Genomic DNA, 24,357 nt, shown 5'->3' with positions numbered 1-24,357 from the left:
ACCATATATTAAGAAACTAAACCATATATTAAGAAAGTGGTATAAGAACCACGACTTGACTTGGGACCCCAAGGAACCACCCAAGGTAGTGACACAGGAGACCCACGGGGGACGCGTGCAGTGTGAGAACACAGCTGCGAGCTCCGTACAATCCTATGGGAAAGTCGCGGTTGGAATTTTAAAGATTAAGGACACTTAGGAGAGGACTTGGAGCAAACCCTTTTAGACTTAGAAGGTTCTAAGGCTAGCACCCATGTGAGCACCGGAGTACTCGTGTTACCTAACCCAGGGAAGCAGGGTGCATAGGTGTCAAATGGTGTCGGGAATCTCCGCTGTTTTCAATGGCGAGTTGCTGCGAAGTGCTGCTGCCGTAGAAAGGAAAAGTGTCCGGTGTGATCCAAGCCTGGATCGAAGATGAGACGAACCTGAAAGCAGAAGGGACAGCGTCTGGGTCACTTGCCAGTGACCAGGGGCACGATGGAATGCCCACCGATGTCGGGTGTTTCAGGTGCGATGAGGTGAAGCTTGACTCCACTGCCACGGGGACCAGGAGGCGTCGACGACAACCACAGTCCGCAGGCGAGCTGTCCCACGAAGGATTTCAAGTGCTGGGGGGTCGGTGTCCGGATTGGAGACCAACAAGCCTTGGCAATGGCAACCCATGCGATAAGAGTAAAACGGCTTCGGTGAGGACCAGCAAGGTCCTATGGACTCCACAAGCAATGGAGAGTCAGGGCACATTTGGAGCAACCAGATAAGCCAGTTGAAAGTTAAAGTACCCTTCTCAGGGACACACAAGTCGACAGACAAGGGATCGCGAAGGGACCTCGAGAGGAATCACTAAATACCAGCCCACGGGACACTCGAGGAGTGTAGGCCAGTAATCTTCAGTGGAATCACTGCTCAGGTCTGGACTACAAGTAGCCCAAAGTACAGCCTCAGGGTTCGCCAAAAAGCATATGCTGCTGCAAATGTGCAGGGTGTCCAGGAGTTTGGGTTGCACGGTCCCCACGAGGGCTTTGGATCTCAGGATTGCTGAGAGCACAGATCGGCCTCGGGGAAGCTTGGAAACCCACCTCCTCTGTTGCAAAGTCTTCGAAGTCCTTCAGGAGCTGCGTAATTGCAAACCGGACAGATGCGTCCTTGGTGCCTGCCTTGCAGGGGAGTAACTTCTTCACTCCAAGGGAGATTCTTCGGTCATTCAATGTCGTGTAGATAGTAGAAGTTCTGGGATTCTGTAGCAGAGTTTCGTCCAGGTAAATCTAAAGTCCTGTAGCCAGGGGTTCCTACCCTATACCCAAGAAAGGGGTGGGACAAACTCTGGAGACCCACCTATGGGAGGGTCAGGACAGAGGGGTGGCCACACCCATGTCCTTTGTTCAGTTCCAAGCCAGAGCAGGGGCTGGTAGCCCCTGCAACTGGTTTGAGCTGGACTATGCACAGGCACACCAAATGTGCCCCCAGTGCAAACATCAAAGCACTCTTGGAGTGCACCCACCCAGCCCCAATACACTAAAGCCTGTCTGGGAGGTGGTTACACCTCCCTGTGACAGGAAACCTATTGTCCAGTCTCCACTGCCGGAGTTTCGTCCAGCAGCAGGAGGGCAGACTCGTGTCTGTGGCTGGCAGCATCCATTTTGTGATGCCAGGGTCTGTGAAGCTGGTACCGGGTGTACTGGTGCTGTCATGTTTCTCCCTCTAGTAGGGTGGAATCATACCTCCCACACCAGTTACTGGTGTGGAGGTATGATTCCAAGGTGTTTGACACCAAACACAACATGTTTCCATGCAGCCATTCCAAAGTTAGCATTTACTACGAGGTTATAATGCACTTAAGAGTATATGGTTTGGCTGCATCACAAACAACCCCGGAATAAAGGTTCCGAGGGCTGCAGAGGGGCTCTGCTCATGCATGGGCACCCTCTCACATAAAACCCAGCACCCTGCCTTCAGGATTGATAAGGCCTGCCATAGGGTTGACTGATAGGTTTATATGTGCAGTGATATGGATAGATATAGGGAACCTATATCTAAGTAAGGGGTGCATACACCACCTTACACAGGCTGCTGTAGCAGACCTGTTGTGTCATTTTGAATGGTCTCCCAGGGGTGGCATAATACATGCTGCAGCCCCTGAGAGGCCTCTGGGGTACCTATGCCCTAGGTAAATAGTATACCATATACTAGGGACTTATAGGGGTACCCCAGAATACAATCTGTGGTGTACCTAAAGTACATGCAATCCATTTTAGGGAGAAAGCAGATGGACTGGGGTCCTGATTAGCAGGATCCCTGTCAAACTAAGTCGAAAACCAGCAAAACACCAGGCAAAAAGTGGGGGTAGCCATGCAGTCAGATTCCACCTTCCTACAGGGACTCCCTTACATGACCCTAGTTGTGATGCACCAGTGGTCAGTGTCTTTCATGGCTCTGTGCTTCTGGCATGGAAAGTAGTGTCAGAACTGGTGTCTAAGTAGGTACAGCGAGGGCATCTTGGCAACAATGATACCGATGACAGATGCAGAATTGACCAACGCTAACTACCGACGCACAGGGCTACTGCAGAGAAAAAATTCTCCGGATCCAGTCTGCCGCCTGGGGGTAATTCTAAGGTAAGGAATCTATAACTAACCTATGTCTCTTACAGATACATCGTTACCGAAGGTAAGTAACATGTTCTTCGATACCACTGATCGTCGGGTTCTCTCTTATATTTGTGGCTAATGGTTCAGTACTAAGCCTAAAGAGGAGTGGGAAAAGCGGGTATCCCTGTCTCGTCCCCCTACTCAGCAAGAAGGAGTCCAAGCTCACCCCACTGATCAGTATTCTAGCACTGGGAACGGCAAGTTAGCTCGAATCATAGCTATAAACGTTTCACCGAAGCCGACTCTCTGGAGGGCTTGGAATAGAAAGGACCAATCCAGTCGGTCGATCGCCTTCTCGGTGTCTAAGCCAAACAGTACTACGGGAATATGATTTTTGGGAGTCTTCTCTATTGAGTGGATTATTCTTCGTACAATGCTGTGTGTTTGTCTGCCCTTGATGAAGCTGGATTGATCTGGATGGATCAAGCCTGGCATCAGGTTTCTCTAATAGGGTGGCCAGTACTTTGGAATATAATTTGTCATCTAAATTGAGGCGTGCTATGGGATGATACGAACTGCAGTGTTGTAGATCTTTCCCCCTGTTTAGGGATCATTGTGATAAGGGCTTCACTCATGATATGAGTCATCTGCTTGGTGTCCGCAATGTGATTAAAGAGGCTTGTCAAGAGGGGGATTAATTCTGGGCTGAAGGTTTTGTAAAATTGTATTGTCATGCTGTCTGGGCCTGGGGATTTGTGTAGTTTCAGGGTCCCTACTGCCTGATGTACTTCCTCTTCGGTTATAGGTTCTCCCAGTTGTGTTCATTCTGGGCTGGGGTGACTTGTGGAAGATTCACAGAGCTAAGATGATCTAGTTGTGTCTATGTGTTGGGTTGGTCTGCTGAGTAAAGTGTAGTATAGAATTCCTTGTATATTCAAGCTTTTCCTAGGTCCTCCTGAATCGGAACTCCTGATAGCTCTTGTATGTCCCCAATATAGTCCTTCTCTCACCTATTTCTTAATTGTCGCATTAGGTGAGATCCCACCTGGCGCATATATGGTGTCTGCTTGAGGCGTAGTTGCGTCAGTTCTGCGCTATTAGAGTAAATTGCATTTAATTTCCCTTTCAAGGCTATGATCTCTCTTTGGAGGGTTAGTGTGGGATTCGATTTCTGGGCTTGTTCTAGTGTTGGCAATTCCCCTTCTAGAGTCAGTCGTTCTGTGGTTCTCTGTTTGTTGAGGGCAGCCATCAAGGTCAAGCATTGACCTCTCACTACTGCCTTGAATGCGCCCCAGTTGTTGGCAGTTGAGGTGTCTTGAGGGTTGTTTAGTTGTAAGTATTCCCTGATGGTCGCTCTTAGTGCATACTGAAGTGTTTTGTCACGGGCCAACGTGTTATGTAAGAACCATCGCCTAAATTTGGGCGCGGGGTTTCTCCATTCCAAGGCGATGGATATCAGGGTGTGGTGGGAGATGTGGATGGGGTGTATTATAGCTTCTCTGGTGTATTTACCTAGGGCCTGACTCCAGAATACAGAATATAGTTTGGAGTAGGTACAGTGGATGTGAGAGAAGGTGTAATCTCTGTCTTCTGGGTGCGCCTCCCTCCAGGCATCGACCCATTTCTCTGATCACTTGCTTCAGGTTTTTCGGGAAGCTACCCGTGAGGGATCTGTGTGGGTGCATGCTGTCGGCCTCTGAATGCCAGGTGAGGTTGAAGTCCCCCATCATGATTATGTCTCCCGCTGCAAATCCACCCAACAGAGTCAGTGTAGTGTTTATGAACGTAACCTGGTTAGTATTGGGGGCATAGACTGACGCAATTGTACATAGCTTCCCCCAGATGCGACCCTTCACTAATACAACCTTCCCCTCCTTGTCGGTTTTATAGTCCTCTGGTTAAAACTTCAGAAAAGAATGAAAGAGGAGGGCTACTCCGTTATGTTTTGTCGAGGCAGAGGATTTGTATATCAAAGGGTACGACTTGTGTTTTAGTCTATGGTCTTCAGATCTCTTGAGGTGAGTCTCTTGCAATGCTATAATATCATAGTGTTGATCTGCAAGGTATTTCCAAATCCTCTGACGTTTGGAAGGGGAATTTATACCTCTAAGTGTTCCAAGAGAGAGTAGTAATCACCATAGTAACAGTGATATCTCTTTTACCAGCCTTTGAGTGGCCCCTTCATTCTGCTCTCTCTTCCCACCCCCTTCCAGCCCCCACCCACTCCCACAGGGCTCCCAGTGTACACGTTTCCAGTTCATGAAGATCGTAGTGGTTACCCCAGTGCCAACTTTGTCACCCAGGCCCCTGTAAAAATAAAGGAAAATCAAACCATAAAACAGATAGACAATGTGTCCCCAGTTCATTCTATGCATGTGATATCCTTAGAGCATTGGAGGCGAATTGGACCACTTTGGCTACCGAAGTTCCTTTGTGATCTCTGTTTGAGAAGGTAGGCACCAACGACGCCAGTGCGTGTCGTGGTTGTTAACTCCGACGTTGGGTTACTGGTAAATGTCTGTAGGCCTTGCCGAATTGTGGGCTAATCGGGCAGAAGGAAAGAGTCAGCGTGCATTTAGACCCCAATACTGAGATGGTGTTGTTTATATATGCCCATCGTTAGCATTCAGGTGTGGTAGCGTTCCAGTTGCATAGTGGGGGCCAAGTAGGTTGAACATGTTCATGGGACTCTAGGGAATCATTGTTTTCACTGTTTTCTGGGAGGGTGCTGAACCTGCCACGGGCCCCCTCTCCTTGCCCCTGTCGACAGACAAGGGATCGCGAAGGGACCTCGAGAGGAATCACTAAATACCAGCCCACGGGACACTCGAGGAGTGTAGGCCAGTAATCTTCAGTGGAATCACTGCTCAGGTCTGGACTACAAGTAGCCCAAAGTACAGCCTCAGGGATCGCCAAAAAGCATATGCTGCTGCAAATGTGCAGGGTGTCCAGGAGTTGGGTTGCACGGTCCCCACGAGGGCTTTGGATCTCAGGATTGCTGAGAGCACAGATCGGCCTCGGGGAAGCTTGGAAACCCACCTCCTCTGTTGCAAAGTCTTCGAAGTCCTTCAGGAGCTGCGTAATTGCAAACCGGACAGATGCGTCCTTGGTGCCTGCCTTGCAGGGGAGTAACTTCTTCACTCCAAGGGAGATTCTTCGGTCATTCAATGTCGTGTAGATAGTAGAAGTTCTGGGATTCTGTAGCAGAGTTTCGTCCAGGTAAATCTAAAGTCCTGTAGCCAGGGGTTCCTACCCTATACCCAAGAAAGGGGTGGGACAAACTCTGGAGACCCACCTATGGGAGGGTCAGGACAGAGGGGTGGCCACACCCATGTCCTTTGTTCAGTTCCAAGCCAGAGCAGGGGCTGGTAGCCCCTGCAACTGGTTTGAGCTGGACTATGCACAGGCACACCAAATGTGCCCCCAGTGCAAACATCAAAGCACTCTTGGAGTGCACCCACCCAGCCCCAATACACTAAAGCCTGTCTGGGAGGTGGTTACACCTCCCTGTGACAGGAAACCTATTGTCCAGTCTCCACTGCCGGAGTTTCGTCCAGCAGCAGGAGGGCAGACTCGTGTCTGTGGCTGGCAGCATCCATTTTGTGATGCCAGGGTCTGTGAAGCTGGTACCGGGTGTACTGGTGCTGTCATGTTTCTCCCTCTAGTAGGGTGGAATCATACCTCCCACACCAGTTACTGGTGTGGAGGTATGATTCCAAGGTGTTTGACACCAAACACAACATGTTTCCATGCAGCCATTCCAAAGTTAGCATTTACTACGAGGTTATAATGCACTTAAGAGTATATGGTTTGGCTGCATCACAAACAACCCCGGAATAAAGGTTCCGAGGGCTGCAGAGGGGCTCTGCTCATGCATGGGCACCCTCTCACATAAAACCCAGCACCCTGCCTTCAGGATTGATAAGGCCTGCCATAGGGTTGACTGATAGGTTTATATGTGCAGTGATATGGATAGATATAGGGAACCTATATCTAAGTAAGGGGTGCATACACCACCTTACACAGGCTGCTGTAGCAGACCTGTTGTGTCATTTTGAATGGTCTCCCAGGGGTGGCATAATACATGCTGCAGCCCCTGAGAGGCCTCTGGGGTACCTATGCCCTAGGTAAATAGTATACCATATACTAGGGACTTATAGGGGTACCCCAGAATACAATCTGTGGTGTACCTAAAGTACATGCAATCCATTTTAGGGAGAAAGCAGATGGACTGGGGTCCTGATTAGCAGGATCCCTGTCAAACTAAGTCGAAAACCAGCAAAACACCAGGCAAAAAGTGGGGGTAGCCATGCAGTCAGATTCCACCTTCCTACAGGGACTCCCTTACATGACCCTAGTTGTGATGCACCAGTGGTCAGTGTCTTTCATGGCTCTGTGCTTCTGGCATGGAAAGTAGTGTCAGAACTGGTGTCTAAGTAGGTACAGCGAGGGCATCTTGGCAACAATGATACCGATGACAGATGCAGAATTGACCAACGCTAACTACCGACGCACAGGGCTACTGCAGAGAAAAAATTCTCCGGATCCAGTCTGCCGCCTGGGGGTAATTCTAAGGTAAGGAATCTATAACTAACCTATGTCTCTTACAGATACATCGTTACCGAAGGTAAGTAACATGTTCTTCGATACCACTGATCGTCGGGTTCTCTCTTATATTTGTGGCTAATGGTTCAGTACTAAGCCTAAAGAGGAGTGGGAAAAGCGGGTATCCCTGTCTCGTCCCCCTACTCAGCAAGAAGGAGTCCAAGCTCACCCCACTGATCAGTATTCTAGCACTGGGAACGGCAAGTTAGCTCGAATCATAGCTATAAACGTTTCACCGAAGCCGACTCTCTGGAGGGCTTGGAATAGAAAGGACCAATCCAGTCGGTCGATCGCCTTCTCGGTGTCTAAGCCAAACAGTACTACGGGAATATGATTTTTGGGAGTCTTCTCTATTGAGTGGATTATTCTTCGTACAATGCTGTGTGTTTGTCTGCCCTTGATGAAGCTGGATTGATCTGGATGGATCAAGCCTGGCATCAGGTTTCTCTAATAGGGTGGCCAGTACTTTGGAATATAATTTGTCATCTAAATTGAGGCGTGCTATGGGATGATACGAACTGCAGTGTTGTAGATCTTTCCCCCTGTTTAGGGATCATTGTGATAAGGGCTTCACTCATGATATGAGTCATCTGCTTGGTGTCCGCAATGTGATTAAAGAGGCTTGTCAAGAGGGGGATTAATTCTGGGCTGAAGGTTTTGTAAAATTGTATTGTCATGCTGTCTGGGCCTGGGGATTTGTGTAGTTTCAGGGTCCCTACTGCCTGATGTACTTCCTCTTCGGTTATAGGTTCTCCCAGTTGTGTTCATTCTGGGCTGGGGTGACTTGTGGAAGATTCACAGAGCTAAGATGATCTAGTTGTGTCTATGTGTTGGGTTGGTCTGCTGAGTAAAGTGTAGTATAGAATTCCTTGTATATTCAAGCTTTTCCTAGGTCCTCCTGAATCGGAACTCCTGATAGCTCTTGTATGTCCCCAATATAGTCCTTCTCTCACCTATTTCTTAATTGTCGCATTAGGTGAGATCCCACCTGGCGCATATATGGTGTCTGCTTGAGGCGTAGTTGCGTCAGTTCTGCGCTATTAGAGTAAATTGCATTTAATTTCCCTTTCAAGGCTATGATCTCTCTTTGGAGGGTTAGTGTGGGATTCGATTTCTGGGCTTGTTCTAGTGTTGGCAATTCCCCTTCTAGAGTCAGTCGTTCTGTGGTTCTCTGTTTGTTGAGGGCAGCCATCAAGGTCAAGCATTGACCTCTCACTACTGCCTTGAATGCGCCCCAGTTGTTGGCAGTTGAGGTGTCTTGAGGGTTGTTTAGTTGTAAGTATTCCCTGATGGTCGCTCTTAGTGCATACTGAAGTGTTTTGTCACGGGCCAACGTGTTATGTAAGAACCATCGCCTAAATTTGGGCGCGGGGTTTCTCCATTCCAAGGCGATGGATATCAGGGTGTGGTGGGAGATGTGGATGGGGTGTATTATAGCTTCTCTGGTGTATTTACCTAGGGCCTGACTCCAGAATACAGAATATAGTTTGGAGTAGGTACAGTGGATGTGAGAGAAGGTGTAATCTCTGTCTTCTGGGTGCGCCTCCCTCCAGGCATCGACCCATTTCTCTGATCACTTGCTTCAGGTTTTTCGGGAAGCTACCCGTGAGGGATCTGTGTGGGTGCATGCTGTCGGCCTCTGAATGCCAGGTGAGGTTGAAGTCCCCCATCATGATTATGTCTCCCGCTGCAAATCCACCCAACAGAGTCAGTGTAGTGTTTATGAACGTAACCTGGTTAGTATTGGGGGCATAGACTGACGCAATTGTACATAGCTTCCCCCAGATGCGACCCTTCACTAATACAACCTTCCCCTCCTTGTCGGTTTTATAGTCCTCTGGTTAAAACTTCAGAAAAGAATGAAAGAGGAGGGCTACTCCGTTATGTTTTGTCGAGGCAGAGGATTTGTATATCAAAGGGTACGACTTGTGTTTTAGTCTATGGTCTTCAGATCTCTTGAGGTGAGTCTCTTGCAATGCTATAATATCATAGTGTTGATCTGCAAGGTATTTCCAAATCCTCTGACGTTTGGAAGGGGAATTTATACCTCTAAGTGTTCCAAGAGAGAGTAGTAATCACCATAGTAACAGTGATATCTCTTTTACCAGCCTTTGAGTGGCCCCTTCATTCTGCTCTCTCTTCCCACCCCCTTCCAGCCCCCACCCACTCCCACAGGGCTCCCAGTGTACACGTTTCCAGTTCATGAAGATCGTAGTGGTTACCCCAGTGCCAACTTTGTCACCCAGGCCCCTGTAAAAATAAAGGAAAATCAAACCATAAAACAGATAGACAATGTGTCCCCAGTTCATTCTATGCATGTGATATCCTTAGAGCATTGGAGGCGAATTGGACCACTTTGGCTACCGAAGTTCCTTTGTGATCTCTGTTTGAGAAGGTAGGCACCAACGACGCCAGTGCGTGTCGTGGTTGTTAACTCCGACGTTGGGTTACTGGTAAATGTCTGTAGGCCTTGCCGAATTGTGGGCTAATCGGGCAGAAGGAAAGAGTCAGCGTGCATTTAGACCCCAATACTGAGATGGTGTTGTTTATATATGCCCATCGTTAGCATTCAGGTGTGGTAGCGTTCCAGTTGCATAGTGGGGGCCAAGTAGGTTGAACATGTTCATGGGACTCTAGGGAATCATTGTTTTCACTGTTTTCTGGGAGGGTGCTGAACCTGCCACGGGCCCCCTCTCCTTGCCCCTGTGGGGGAAGCGCCCCGGTGCTCCGTTCTGTCAGAGCCGTTGTCATCCTCTTGTATCTGGAGCCCCAATAGTGTGAGGGCCTCTTTCACTGCAGTAATGTGGTGTGCTTTGTTACGGAATTCAAAGCCCAAGCCAAAGGGGTAGGTCCAGCGATATCTAATGTTGTCTTGTCTGAGTTTTTCTATGACTGGTCTGAAATGCTGGTGGCGTGCTAGGGTCGCTGTTGCAATGTCTGAGTATAGTTCACACACAAATCCCTGAACCTTCACTGTGTCCAGTTTCCTGGCTGCTTGTAGTATTGCCTCTTTAGTTTAGAATCAGTGTAGATTTGCCAAGATGTCTCTCGGGCGCCGGTTGTCACCTTGGATGTGCTTACCCACCCTGTGTACTCTCTCCAGTTTGCTTTTGACAGTTGTTGTTCCTAAGATTTCAGAGAAGAGTCCCGCTATAAAGGCCTCAAGGTCGGAGCCCTCCGTCCCTTCCTCCAGATTCCAAAGTCTAATGTCACGCCTGGATCAGTACTCCAAGTCTTCGTTTTTCAGAAGAACCGCTTGTAGTTGAGTTTCAAGATCCCGCGTAATTGTTGCCATCTGGTCTGTTTGCTGTTCAAGGTCTCAAGTTTTGGTCTCCATATCCATCACCCTAGACCCCACAGAGTCCACATCCTGCTGAAGTGTGATTAGTGTGCCACTAAGGTCGGCCTTCAGCGTTTCCAGAGAGGTGGACATGTCTGCCTTGGGTTCCTCTCTTAGTTCTTGTTTAAATTCACACAGAGAGACGAGTAGATCTCCTTTGGTTAGCGCCATACTGTTTTCCCCTCCTATAGTTGGATGTTTTTCCTTGGCGGCTGTGGAGACAAAGTAGGTGGAGACTCTGTTGTACTGTTGTTTTTTGGGCTTCATAAAGAGAGTGCCTGTCTGTGTCGGGACGGCATTCAGGAGTTGTTGGAGGCACTTTTTTGGCAGGGTGCTGAGCTTTTCTGCTGCTGACTGTGTTTTGTGGATCGGGTATCCTCACTAGAGATATTCAGGGTGGCTGCGAAAGACTAGGCCCCACTCTGCTGCTGATCCCCCAGGGTGGGGCTGTCTGACCACACCCCAGGGTGAGGGCAGTCTGACGAGGAGGGCAGGGTGGCTCCCCATCCAGTTCTTAAAAGCAGCCACCCAGGTTCACGCACCCATAAATCAATTGGGACGGGTTTCAATTACTAAGTCGAAAGGTCCCCATTCTCAGGCATCCAGCCTGGGACCAACATTCCTGTGTGGCGCGTGGTCTCAACAGCGCCCCCAAAAAAACAGAATCGTCCAGCCAAATGTACTCCCCTTTAAGTTCCGAAACTAACCTGTGCTCCAGTTTCTAGAGCCAGGTTTCCCGTACGCTTGGATAGCATAACCTCCACCGCACAAGATCCGACAGGTTGCAAAGCGCTTCATGGTGCGAGTCAGTCGGGGAAGGGGGTTCTTCCCGATTAACCAACTGTCTTAATCCATTGCTGTCATTGTACGAATTTCGACAAGTTCTTAACCTTAAATTCTGGATTCTCCATGCAACAATGTCTTTCTACCCTTTCCCTCAAATTTTTCAAGTATCCAAAGCCTGTTCAACGGGTCATGCCCCTCCAGAATAACGAAAGAAGTGTGTCTCTGGTTAGGGGTCCCTGGCCACAGTTGGGAATCAGGTCCCAAACACCTGGGAATGACGTTGTCCGATGGAGAGGGGGGTACCGGGAAAAAGGGAGTCCGCAAGAGTCCAACACAGCTCCTTGTAAGATTAGAACACAAGAATGTGCTCACCCCATATCAGGCCTAGCAATCAGCTAACACACAAGTTCTGTTATACTATTTAACTAATCATTTGATTACGCTGAATATATGCCTCTTATGATTTTTGCAATTTCACAGATATTTAACTGGCCACTCGTATTCAGTTGTGTATTATGGTGGAATGGTTCGCATTTCCACCGTCATTAGTGTTGGATACTGCTTACTAGTCTGATTCAAGCATGTGAATCTATAAAAGATACCTTACTAGACAAAAAGCAAGTTACTTACCTGTACACTGTGGTTCTCCAGTATTGATAGATTCACATGCGACCCTCCCCGGTCAGGCTCACCTTTTGCTACCTCTATTGTTGTTAGTTAACACTTGTGCTCAAAATCTGAGATATGGTGGCTGTGCAAGGTATGAGTACTCTAGGGTCTCAGCTCTGATTGGCTGAAGTTTGGATGTTTTAAAACAATTTAAATGGGTTACTAAATAATATTGTTTTTCAATGGAGTTATGCTTTAACCCTACTGTCATTACTGTTACTGTGGGACTCCCAACATGACAGCAAGGAAGATCCTAGCATGAATCTAAGAAAATATATCAATACTGGAGAGCCTCAGTGTACAGGTAGGTAACTTCTTTTTTATTTTGGCTGGGCTCAGTACAAGGACGTTCCGGATGAATTCAGATTGTTTTCTGACATACAAGTAAACGCGGGAAGGTCCATACCCTTCTTCACCGTGCAGAGGAAAGCGAACGCCCGCTGGTTACAAATAACCAGGTGAGAGATGCTCACTACGATGAAGAGCACTGAGCTCGGCTTTAATGCGATCAAGGAAGAATTGAGAGACATTGTCTCATGGTGATGCAACATTGATGTGTTGAACTTAATGACAGCAAAGGAGGAAGGGGTGTGTGCCACGATTGATGCGTCCTGCTGCACGTTTATCCCAAGCAATGACATTGAAAATGGGACTCTGACTCTTGCCGTCCAAGCATTGCACCATTTACAAAGAAACATGCATGAGGAGAGACGTGTGCCTGACCAGGAATGGTATATGAGCTGGTTCTCCTGGCTCCAGTGGCTGACTTGGCTGTGCACGTCAATGTTGTCCGTTTTCATATCTCCATTGTTTTTGTGTAATTTCATGCAATCGGGGGTTTCCTGCTGTAAAAACACAGTCCTCGAATTGGGTAGAATGCTAGTACCTAGAAATATAGTAAGAGTAAAAGCTAAAAAAACAACAAATTCCCAATAATGTGGCTGTCATGAGGTATGGGTTAGATAATGTAGTTGAAATTTCAACTAGAGGGGGGGAATGCTAATATTGATAGAATCAATGCCAATGTTTATAATGATACATTCACACATAAGAGCAAAATCGCATCACTATTATCGAGGCGCGCTGACGTCATTAGAGGATTCCGGACGCGCTGGAAGCCATTGCTTCCAGCGCGCCAGAGAGAAGAGGAGGTGAGTTTCTCCTCGTGGGAACGGGGATCTAAACAAAAGAGGCATCGGGGGAAAGGAAAGGGTTTTTCTTTCCCCTGATTCCTCTTTTGTGCATTCCTGCTGCACGATTGTGCGATCGTGCAGCAGGAATGCCCACTAGAGCCAGGGATTTTTTTATTTATTGTATTGTGAAACTGATTTACTGTTTGGGGGAGTGGCTCCTTAGGCAAGGGTCGCTCCCCTTATGGGGGCATTGTTTATTGGCTTTGTCTGCCCCCCTGGGGGGACAGATTTCACCATACTTTTTTTGGAAAGTGGCCCACTGGACCACCAGGAAATACTTTGTGGGGAGTGGCCCCTTGGGCAAGGTCACTCCCCTTTGGGGGCTATGTTTTCGGCCATCTGCCCCCATGTGGGGGCAGATCTCGCCTTTTTAAAAAAAAATCTAGGGCCCACTAGGCCACCAGGGATTTTTGTTTGGGAGAGTGACCCCTTGGGCAAGGGTTGCTCTCCTTTGTGGGCTGTCTCTCGCCATATTTGGCCCACTAGACCACCAGGGATTTGTTTGTGGGGAGTGGCCCCTTGGGCAAGGGTCGCTCCCCTTATGGGGGCAATGTTTTTTGGCTTTGTCTGCCCCCCTGGGGGGCAGATTTCGCCACTGTCTTTTTAAAATGGCCCACTGGACCACCAGGGAATACTTTGTGGGGAGTGGCCCCTTGGGCAAGGGTCACTCCCCTTTGGGGGCTATGTTTTTGGCTGTCTTTCCCAATAGGGGGGGGCAGATCTCGTCTTTTTTTATCTAGGGCCCACTAGGCCACCATGGATTTTTTGGGGGGAGAGTGACCCCTTGGGCAATTGTCGCTCTCCTTTGGGGGCTGTCTTGCCAAGTTTGGGGCCACTAGACCACCAGGGATTTGTTTGTGGGTAGTGGCCCCTTGTGCAAGGGTTGCTCCCGTTTGGGGAGCATTCATTTGTCCATTTCTGCACCCCTGGGGGGCAGATCGGCATATATTTTTTTTTGTATGGCCACCAGGGATTTATTTGTGGGGAGTGGCCCTGTCGGAGGGAGGGTTGGAAATGAAAGCTAGGAGGCCGTATAGGATGAATAGTGGTGACCAGATCTTTATTGAAGAGATAATTGGGTAAGGCAGTTTAACGATGAGGAACGGTGAATGGGGTTTTTGGGGTCTTGTTCACTAGGTACAGTTTGTCAGGATGAGAATAGGTTTGTGCCATCGTGTGTAGACAACCTCCGTCCTTGGGTCTTGATCTCCTCCTCACTGTAGGTGGCGGGTCCCCAGGATGCTCAGGAGGGAAACAAGAAATAAGTGGCGGTAAGTATTTCGATCCGTTTTGCTCTCTTTGTGTTACCCTTCACCTTCCCTGGTGTTGATGGTGCTGTACAGTGAGGAGGACGGTGATATATGTGAGGGAGGGGAGTGCAAGGGTGAAGAAAAAAGGATATGATGGGAGAGCAACAGTCCAGACTATCAACGTTTCTGTGCTCTGGTCAGGAATTCGGGCCTATTATGACTACGACGGGAAGTGCAAAAAAGAAACATACATACAAAGGAAAAATAAACAAAATAAACAGGTTCGGGTTGACGGCTCTCACCGCTTCACCACGAACGCAGTTGCGCACAAAAGAAACAAAAACAAACGGAGGAGCAAGAGCAATCTGCCCGCAAGGCACCCAAGGCTGACAATGGGCAAATACTGCTGAACTAAAAACACGGAGCAATTCAAGTCAAAGCTCCGAACGTAACCATTGGGGCTACTTGGTTACAGACCTCCCCTTCACCCTATTTAACTCCCCGGTGATCGTCTACTCACCGCCAGTGCCGTAACTCTCCAGAGTTACGGCAGCAAGTGCGCGTCTCCCGGGGGCGACCACCTATCCTCGCTTCACATCTCCTGCTCTTCTGCAGCGATGTTGGCGGGGTGGTCGGTCCACGGGGGTTCTTTCTCCGACTCCACAGGTGGTCTCTGCTTCCTGAAGTCTTCTGCTTCGGCGTCCTCGGTTCCTCCGTCTTCTCCGACCTTCGGGTTCGCCTCGTCTTCTCTTGAGGTCCCTTTTTCCTACCTCTCGTAGCTGTGATTGGTCATCTCCGCTGACGCTGTCCGCGCCATCCTGCAGAGGAGAGGGTGTGAGGAGCTTATTAACCCTGGCATGGCTGGACCTTTTCCTCCTTTATGCGTGTGCCGAGCCCCTGTGCAGGCGGCGCTCGGCCCCCATCTGGACTCTCCCTGACAGGCCCCTTGGGCAAGGGTCGCTCCCCTTTGTGGAGCATTAATTTGGCCGTTTCTGCCCCCCTAAGGGGCAGATTGGCTGATTTCTTTTTTTTGTGTGACCACTATTCCACCAGGGTTTTTTTATTTTATGTTGGGGAGCGGCCCCTTGGACAAGGCTTGTTCCCCTTATGGGAGCATTGTTTATTGGCTTTGTCTGCTCCCCTTACTTTTTTTGGAAAGTGGCCCACTGGACTACCAGGGAATACTTTGTGGGGAGTGGCCCCTTGGGCAAGGGTCACTCCCCTTTGGGGGCTATGTTTTCGGCCATCTGCTCCCATGGGGGGGCAGATCTCGACTTTTTTTCTTTTTAAATCTAGGGCCCACTAGGCCAACAGGTATTTTTGTTTGGGAGAGTGACCCCTTGGGCAAGGGTTGCTCTTCTTTGCGGGCTGTGTCTCGACATATTTGGCCCACTAGACCACCAGGGATTTGTTTTTGGGGAGTGGCCCCTTGGGCAAGGGTTGCTCCCCTTATGGGGGCAATGTTTTTTGGCTTTGTCTGCCCCCATGGGGGGGTAGATCTCGTCTTTTTTTATCTAAGGCCCACTAGGCCACCATGGATTTTTTGGGGGGAGAGTGACCCCTTGGGCAAGGGTCACTCTCCTTTGGGGGCTGTGTCTTGCCATGTTTGGGTCCACTAGCCCAACAGGGATTTGTTTGTGGGTAGTAGCCTCTTGGGCAAGGGTCGCTCCCCTTTGGGGAGCATTAATTTGGCCATTTCTGTACCCCTGGGGGGCAGATCGGCATATATTTTTTTTGTATGGCCACCAGGGATTTATTTGTGGGGAGTGGCCCCATGGGCAAGGGTCGCTCCCCTTTGTGGAGCATTAATTTTGCCGTTTCTACCCCCCTGAGGGGCAGATTGGCTGAGTTCTTTTTTTTGTATGGCCACTATGCCACCAGGGTTATTTTTTTTAATGTTGGGGAACGGCCCCTTGGACAAGGGTCGCTCCCCTTTATGGGAGCATGATAGTGGCCATGTCTGTCCTCTTTGGGTGGTAGATTGGCAGTATGTTTTTTAGGCCCATCTGCCCCCAAAGCCACTAGACAAAAGGGGTTTTTAAATGTTTGTGTTGGTGAGTGGCCTCAAGGGCAACGGTTGCTCCCCTTTTTCGGGGGTGAATATTTTATTTATAATCTTAGGCCCACCTACCCCTTAGCTTAGCTGGTGGATTGTGTGTGGACTGGTGCATTATTTGCATATGTGATTGTAATGTTTTTTTCTCCTTTTTATTCTAGTGTAAAGCTTTTGATTCCTGTTGGCGGTTATGGCAGTGGTTGTTCTGCAGTTTTGCGTATTTGCATTTTTTTGGTAAGAAAAACATTTTTGTTGTATTTACTCCAAATGAGTATTATTGTCCTCCCTCCTTCTATGATGGCGTATTCGAGGTTTCGGTGAGGCGAAAACGAATGGCAAGGACTACTGTGGCTGCTGAAATTCACCGCGGTTACATTTCTGGACGCGGCGGCTGCATTCCCGGCTGTGTTCTCGGCGGCTTCACGGCCCCACAGTTTTGGTGAGACGAAAACGGACGCCAAGGACTGCTGCGACTGCTGAATTTTTGCCGCGTTTACATTTCTGGACGCAGCGGCTGCATTCCCGGCCGCGTTCTCGGTGGCTTCGCAGCCCTGTGGCTTTCCCGCGGCTGGAATCGGAGAACTACTCCCGCCAGCTGGATATTGTTTTGCAGGGGCACGGAGCCATAGAGAGTTTGGTTTTTGCTGTTTGCTGGTCAGCTGTTCGGCTGGGAGTGGAGGATCTGGCCAGGTTTCACCTGTGGCAACAGCTGCTTGGAGGTCCTGCATGGTGTTGGGGCCCAGCGATTAGAAAAGTGGAGAACTGGAAGAGGCGTGGTTTTTCTCCGACTAACAAACAGACAGACACGCTACAAAAAGAACAGATAAAACATGAGATTGTGACTTTTTGAACCCTAGAAATTCTGGAACATTAGCTAACTGGGGCGCCTAAGCTGGTCAGTGGCTAAATCTGGGACATTGAAACCTACCTGTTTTTTTTTTTTTTTTGTTTCTTTTTTTTTTTGGGCCGTCCCGTTGCTGTTGCTCTCCCCCTCCCGCCGCCGCATTTGCAAACACCGCGGCCGCCGTGCGGAGGGGACTCCATTTCCCAGGCTCCTAAGCGCCGGTAGGCGGAACCCGGAAACGCAGCTCACGCGCCAGGAGGTGCTTTAAATTCCAGCTCACCTCGCTGGAACAGCGCGCGGGCAGCGCCGGGCTAAGCCCGGGCAAAGGGCGGGCCCTCTGTGGCCCGAGGAGACTGGGCTGGGCCAGTGACCCTGGACCATCATCAGACGAAAGACTAAGGAATTGTAAGCCCTTCATATTAATCATTGTCTCGATCTTTTACGGTTCTTCTTTCTGGGGCCCCCTTGATATTGTCTAACAATATATCTTGTCAGTCATAACCCGTGGCTACATTTGTATGTTTTGATTTTCCTTTAGTTGATTTTTTATAATCTCATCACCTTTAGCCAGGATCGCTCCTGTTTTGCATATGCTTGAAAACAGTCCATATAAAATGACCACACGGGAAACGAGAAGTAAGGCCGCGGTTGGGGGGGGTAAAGTTGACGGGAACACTCGATGACTTCATAGTACGCACTAACTCTCTGATAGATCAGGGGATAGTACTAATGGAGAGAAGGGTATCCCAAGGCCTAGCATTTGCCAAGAGGTCATCGTTGGGCAACATAGCTGTGGCACGTAGCCCTGAAAATGCTTTATCTGAATCTACCCCCCTGCAGACACATGCGGAGGAACATAATATCGCTGACACTCAGCCGGCCCTCCAAAATCCGATCCCCTCTGGTCCTCAACCATTATATTCCATGGAAAAAACCACGACTGGGGTATATTTAGACACTCAGGCTGAGTCTTTAAATAGACAATTGAGAGGAAAAAGGCAGGGGGCAATTCCAAAAAATAAGCGTGCTAAAAATAATAAGTGGATTGGCAAGAAAGTAAAAGTCAAAGTAGCTAAGATGGGTGGTACCAGAGAGGAGAGTAGCAAAGAGCCTGCGGGAGAAATAAATGGGTCTGACTCCGAGAAAGAAGAGGGCGGGTACAAGACAATGGGGGCAATGTTTTTTGGCTTTGTCTGCCCCCATGGGGGGGTAGATCTCGTCTTTTTTTATCTAAGGCCCACTAGGCCACCATGGATTTTTTGGGGGGAGAGTGACCCCTTGGGCAAGGGTCACTCTCCTTTGGGGGCTGTGTCTTGCCATGTTTGGGTCCACTAGCCCAACAGGGATTTGTTTGTGGGTAGTAGCCTCTTGGGCAAGGGTCGCTCCCCTTTGGGGAGCATTAATTTGGCCATTTCTGTACCCCTGGGGGGCAGATCGGCATATATTTTTTTTGTATGGCCACCAGGGATTTATTTGTGGGGAGTGGCCCCATGGGCAAGGGTCGCTCCCCTTTGTGGAGCATTAATTTTGCCGTTTCTACCCCCCTGAGGGGCAGAGTGGCTGAGTTCTTTTTTTTGTATGGCCACTATGCCACCAGGGTTATTTTTTTTAATGTTGGGGAACGGCCCCTTGGACAAGGGTCGCTCCCCTTTATGGGAGCATGATAGTGGCCATGTCTGTCCTCTTTGGGTGGTAGATTGGCAGTATGTTTTTTAGGCCCATCTGCCCCCAAAGCCACTAGACAAAAGGGGTTTTTAAATGTTTGTGTTGGTGAGTGGCCTCAAGGGCAACGGTTGCTCCCCTTTTTCGGGGGTGAATATTTTATTTATAATCTTAGGCCCACCTACCCCTTAGCTTAGCTGGTGGATTGTGTGTGGACTGGTGCATTATTTGCATATGTGATTGTAATGTTTTTTTCTCCTTTTTATTCTAGTGTAAAGCTTTTGATTCCTGTTGGCGGTTATGGCAGTGGTTGTTCTGCAGTTTTGCGTATTTGCATTTTTTTGGTAAGAAAAATTTTTTTGTTGTATTTACTCCAAATGAGTATTATTGTCCTCCCTCCTTCTATGATGGCGTATTCGTGGTTTCGGTGAGGCGAAAACGGATGGCAAGGACTACTGTGGCTGCTGAAATTCACCGCGGTTACATTTCTGGACGCGGCGGCTGCATTCCCGGCTGTGTCCTCGGCGGCTTCACGGCCCCACAGTTTTGGTGAGACGAAAACGGACGCCAAGGACTGCTGCGACTGCTGAATTTTTGCCGCGTTTACATTTCTGGACGCAGCGGCTGCATTCCCGGCCGCGTTCTCGGTGGCTTCGCAGCCCTGTGGCTTTCCCGCGGCTGGAATCGGAGAACTACTCCCGCCAGCTGGATATTGTTTTGCAGGGGCACGGAGCCATAGAGAGTTTGGTTTTTGCTGTTTGCTGGTCAGCTGTTCGGCTGGGAGTGGAGGATCCGGCCAGGTTTCACCTGTGGCAACAGCTGCTTGGAGGTCCTGCATGGTGTTGGGGCCCAGCGATTAGAAAAGTGGAGAACTGGAAGAGGCGTGGTTTTTCTCCGACTAACAAACAGACAGACACGCTACAAAAAGAACAGATAAAACATGAGATTGTGACTTTTTGAACCCTAGAAATTCTGGAACATTAGCTAACTGGGGCGCCTAAGCTGGTCAGTGGCTAAATCTGGGACATTGAAACCTACGTGTTTTTTTTTTTTTTTTTTGTTTCTTTTTTTTTTTTGGGCCGTCCCGTTGCTGTTGCTCTCCCCCTCCCGCCGCCGCATTTGCAAACACCGCGGCCGCCGTGCGGAGGGGACTCCATTTCCCAGGCTCCTAAGCGCCGGTAGGCGGAACCCGGAAACGCAGCTCACGCGCCAGGAGGCGCTTTAAATTCCAGCTCACCTCGCTGGAACAGCGCGCGGGCAGCGCCGGGCTAAGCCCGGGCAAAGGGCGGGCCCTCTGTGGCCCGAGGAGACTGGGCTGGGCCAGTGACCCTGGACCATCATCAGACGAAAGACTAAGGAATTGTAAGCCCTTCATATTAATCATTGTCTCGATCTTTTACGGTTCTTCTTTCTGGGGCCCCCTTGATATTGTCTAACAATATATCTTGTCAGTCATAACCCGTGGCTACATTTGTATGTTTTGATTTTCCTTTAGTTGATTTTTTATAATCTCATCACCTTTAGCCAGGATCGCTCCTGTTTTGCATATGCTTGAAAACAGTCCATATAAAATGACCACACGGGAAACGAGAAGTAAGGCCGCGGTTGGGGGGGGTAAAGTTGACGGGAACACTCGATGACTTCATAGTACGCACTAACTCTCTGATAGATCAGGGGATAGTACTAATGGAGAGAAGGGTATCCCAAGGCCTAGCATTTGCCAAGAGGTCATCGTTGGGCAACATAGCTGTGGCACGTAGCCCTGAAAATGCTTTATCTGAATCTACCCCCCTGCAGACACATGCGGAGGAACATAATATCGCTGACACTCAGCCGGCCCTCCAAAATCCGATCCCCTCTGGTCCTCAACCATTATATTCCATGGAAAAAACCACGACTGGGGTATATTTAGACACTCAGGCTGAGTCTTTAAATAGACAATTGAGAGGAAAAAGGCAGGGGGCAATTCCAAAAAATAAGCGTGCTAAAAATAATAAGTGGATTGGCAAGAAAGTAAAAGTCAAAGTAGCTAAGACGGGTGGTACCAGAGAGGAGAGTAGCAAAGAGCCTGCGGGAGAAATAAATGGGTCTGACTCCGAGAAAGAAGAGGGCGGGTACAAGACAATGCCCTTGGCTATTATAGATGACACTACACTAGATGATACATTAGCTGATATTTTTTCTAAGAGTATTACTGCTAATAGTACAGGTGTACGTATAGAAAGGGAGGACCCTTTGATATATACCTTGACAACGCTAATCTTTACTTACTCCCTTAGAAGAGAGGCTTCATGGCATAGAGAAGTTATTCCAGGCGTTGCAGAAAGATATAAAAGCACAGTATAGTAGCCAGGAAAAAAGGGTAAATCATGAAATCGTACCGGTGGATAAACCGCCGATAATCAATAATAAATGGGCGGAAGGGAAAAAAGAACCCTTAAAACCCCCCTCCCTAAACCCGTGCAAAATACCATCGGCCCGGTAGTAAGTATAGATGGTTTCAAACCAACCCCGGCTACCGAAGCAATCTTATGTACAACAGTTTCCCCCTGTGCACCCACTCATAACCCCGATAAAGTACAACATGAGAAACCCGAAAAACGTACAAGCATCAATTTACCACCAGATGCATGCCCCTACGTGGTAATCTTAACAGGGGTCCCGGAATTTGTTCCTCAAAACTACGGAACCCTTCGAAGCACTTAGAAATAAGGTGATACATTGGTTAAATTCTAATTACCCTATACCTTCAGCATTAGCCAGTAACATCTTAATGGTTCAAAGCGTTCCTTGGGTGGGTTATAATAGGAAAAGATCACAGGGGGACTGTGTGGTCATAACTTTTGAAAACCCGCGAACAGTAGATTACATCTGTCGGGGGGTTCCTAGAAATCAGGGTTTGTCGATTATGGCTAGACCTCTGTCTTACTTTTATACGCCAGCTGAACAGCCAGATGACAGATGGAGCTGGACCAGGGACGTGAATTGTCCCAGGGAAGGGAGGAGGCATGAAATCCCAATAGTCAGGGAGGGAGGAGAGATGACAGATGGACCCTAATACAGCGGAGGGCTGTGAGCAATCAAAAGGGTGGCCGGCAGTATTGCGGAGAATGGCCAGGCGTACAGTTTGTTCCACGTTTCTACCCATGCCATAATAGGTTCAGCCCACTGGAGATGGTTGACTGACGCCCGGAGCATGAAGAATTTCTTGATCCGTTGTCATCTGTAAACATTCCTTTAAATTCATTAGTGAATAGTTCATCACAGGAAATGTCTGACACGACTATTAGTAGTGTGAGTAATAAGACGTTGTCAGTAACTAATGAATTGGCTAATTCGTCCAAAATGGTGGTGAAGGAGTATGTTAAATGCAAAAAGGGATCATGCCTTAAAAGTAGCCAAAATCAGATCTCCGGGCTAATAGAAATCCCGGGTAAAACTACATTTGAAATTAATGGGATTGATAGGGGTTATGTTGACATGGATGAGACAGCAATACCTAGTCATAAAGAAACCTGTACTGTGATGTTTTGGAATGTGGCAGGCTTAAAGCAGAAAATTTCTAATCCCTCTTGGGAAACTGTCATAGATAGTATGGATATTGTGGCCTTGCAAGAAACCTGGACCATTGAGCCCATACATTTAATTGGTTATAAAACTTACTGCACTCCTGCAGTAGGAGGAACACACGGGAGACCTAAGGGCGGTCTAATTACGTACCTCTCAAATTGCATACCATATGAGAGGGTTCGTTTCCACTCAAGTGTGGTTTCTATCACAAAATAGTGATAGATACTAAAACTGGGACCAGTTTTATTATTGTTAACTTCTATAACAATATCCCAAGTAGCGCAATTCAGGATATTGTGAAAAGGTTAAATGATGATCTACATGGCGAAATAGACAGTAAGGAGAGGGAAGTAATGATCCTATGGGGGGGGATTTTAACTGTCATCTTTGCAATAAGGGTCAAAAAGGAATTTGCGGTCTAATGCTAGAGCAAGACATTAACCTCACACATTTTGATCATACTTTAACTGGGGATTTGTTAAATGAGATAATATTTAATTGTGATTTGGGATATGTAAATGAACTGGCTATGCGACCAACACCATTTGTCCCGACCTTTATTGGTAGGGGAGCATCGACTACCATTGATTTTATTATCTGTTCGAATAATTATGGATACGGATCTCTAGCTTTAAGATTCATGAGTCACCATTGAGTGATCATTACCCACAAGTACTTGAAGTTGATATCCCATTTACGGCATGCCAATATGATAAGTTGCAAATGCAGGCAGCCCTGGACGTTTTGCTGGGGAGACAAAATGGGTATACGCTTAAGTGGAGCAAGGTGGTTCCGGATGAATTCTTAGCTAAACTGGTTAACACCTGTACAGATAGCTTTAGAATTTTCCTGGATGAAAATTCTAAGAGTGAAAATATAATAGAGCATTTTAATATTATTGCAGCCACCATTAAAGAGAGCCTGAGGGCGGTTTCTAGGAACAGGCCCAAGAATGGTAGAAGATGGTTTGATAATGCATGCACTAAGGCCCTCACTGAGCTTAAATATGCCATCCACCAGGAACCCCGGGACCCCTCCTTAATAAGAGACTTAAGGAATCGTTACAATTTGGCACTGAAACAAAGGAGGAACACCATAAAGAGGGTGGCTTGGGAAGAACTATGTGATGCCTCACAGTCCAAAGACACATCTGCATTTTGGAGGGTGGTAAATGCCCCCTTCCTTTTTGATAAGACCAAAGCTCGCATGGAAATTGCGATTAGTGAAGATGACTGGGTCACACATTTCTCCACCCTCTATATGTGCTTAGAACAAAGCCCCGAAAAAGTTTCTAACTTAATATATGAGAAAGGGGTGGATGTCCAAAAAGTAGCGGTTACTCCGCTTGAGGTTCTATGCGAGAAAGGTGGGGATGCCGAAAAAGTAGTGGTCACCCTGCCTGAGGTCCTATTGAGTTTGAAAGCTACAAAGAGTGGAAAGGCAGCAGGCCCAGATGGGATCCCAGCTGATCTGTATAAAGCTAATAGTGACATCTGGGGCACCATTCTGGTTCAGCTCTTTAATGCAGCATTAGCGAGGGGTCTAAGTCCGTCATGGTTTACATCTATCATTGTCCCCATCTACAAGAAGGGAGATAGGCAAAACTGTGCATGCTATAGGCCAATATCCCTACTTGACTCATCCATAAAAATCCTCGGTAGAGTTATTTTAGCTAAATTACAAAACTGGGCGGAGGATAATGGGGTAATAAGTGATCTACAGTTTGGTTTTCAAAGGGGCATAGGAACTATCGAGCAGTGCTTAAATTTATTTTTTGTCCAGCAGAAGTATATATCG

This window comes from Triturus cristatus, chromosome 1_1 (genome assembly GCF_964204655.1).
Source record: "Triturus cristatus chromosome 1_1, aTriCri1.1, whole genome shotgun sequence".
Taxonomy (NCBI): Eukaryota; Metazoa; Chordata; class Amphibia; order Caudata; family Salamandridae; genus Triturus; species Triturus cristatus.
The sequence above is the reverse complement of the archived record's forward strand: the minus strand, read 5'-3'. Positions refer to the sequence as shown.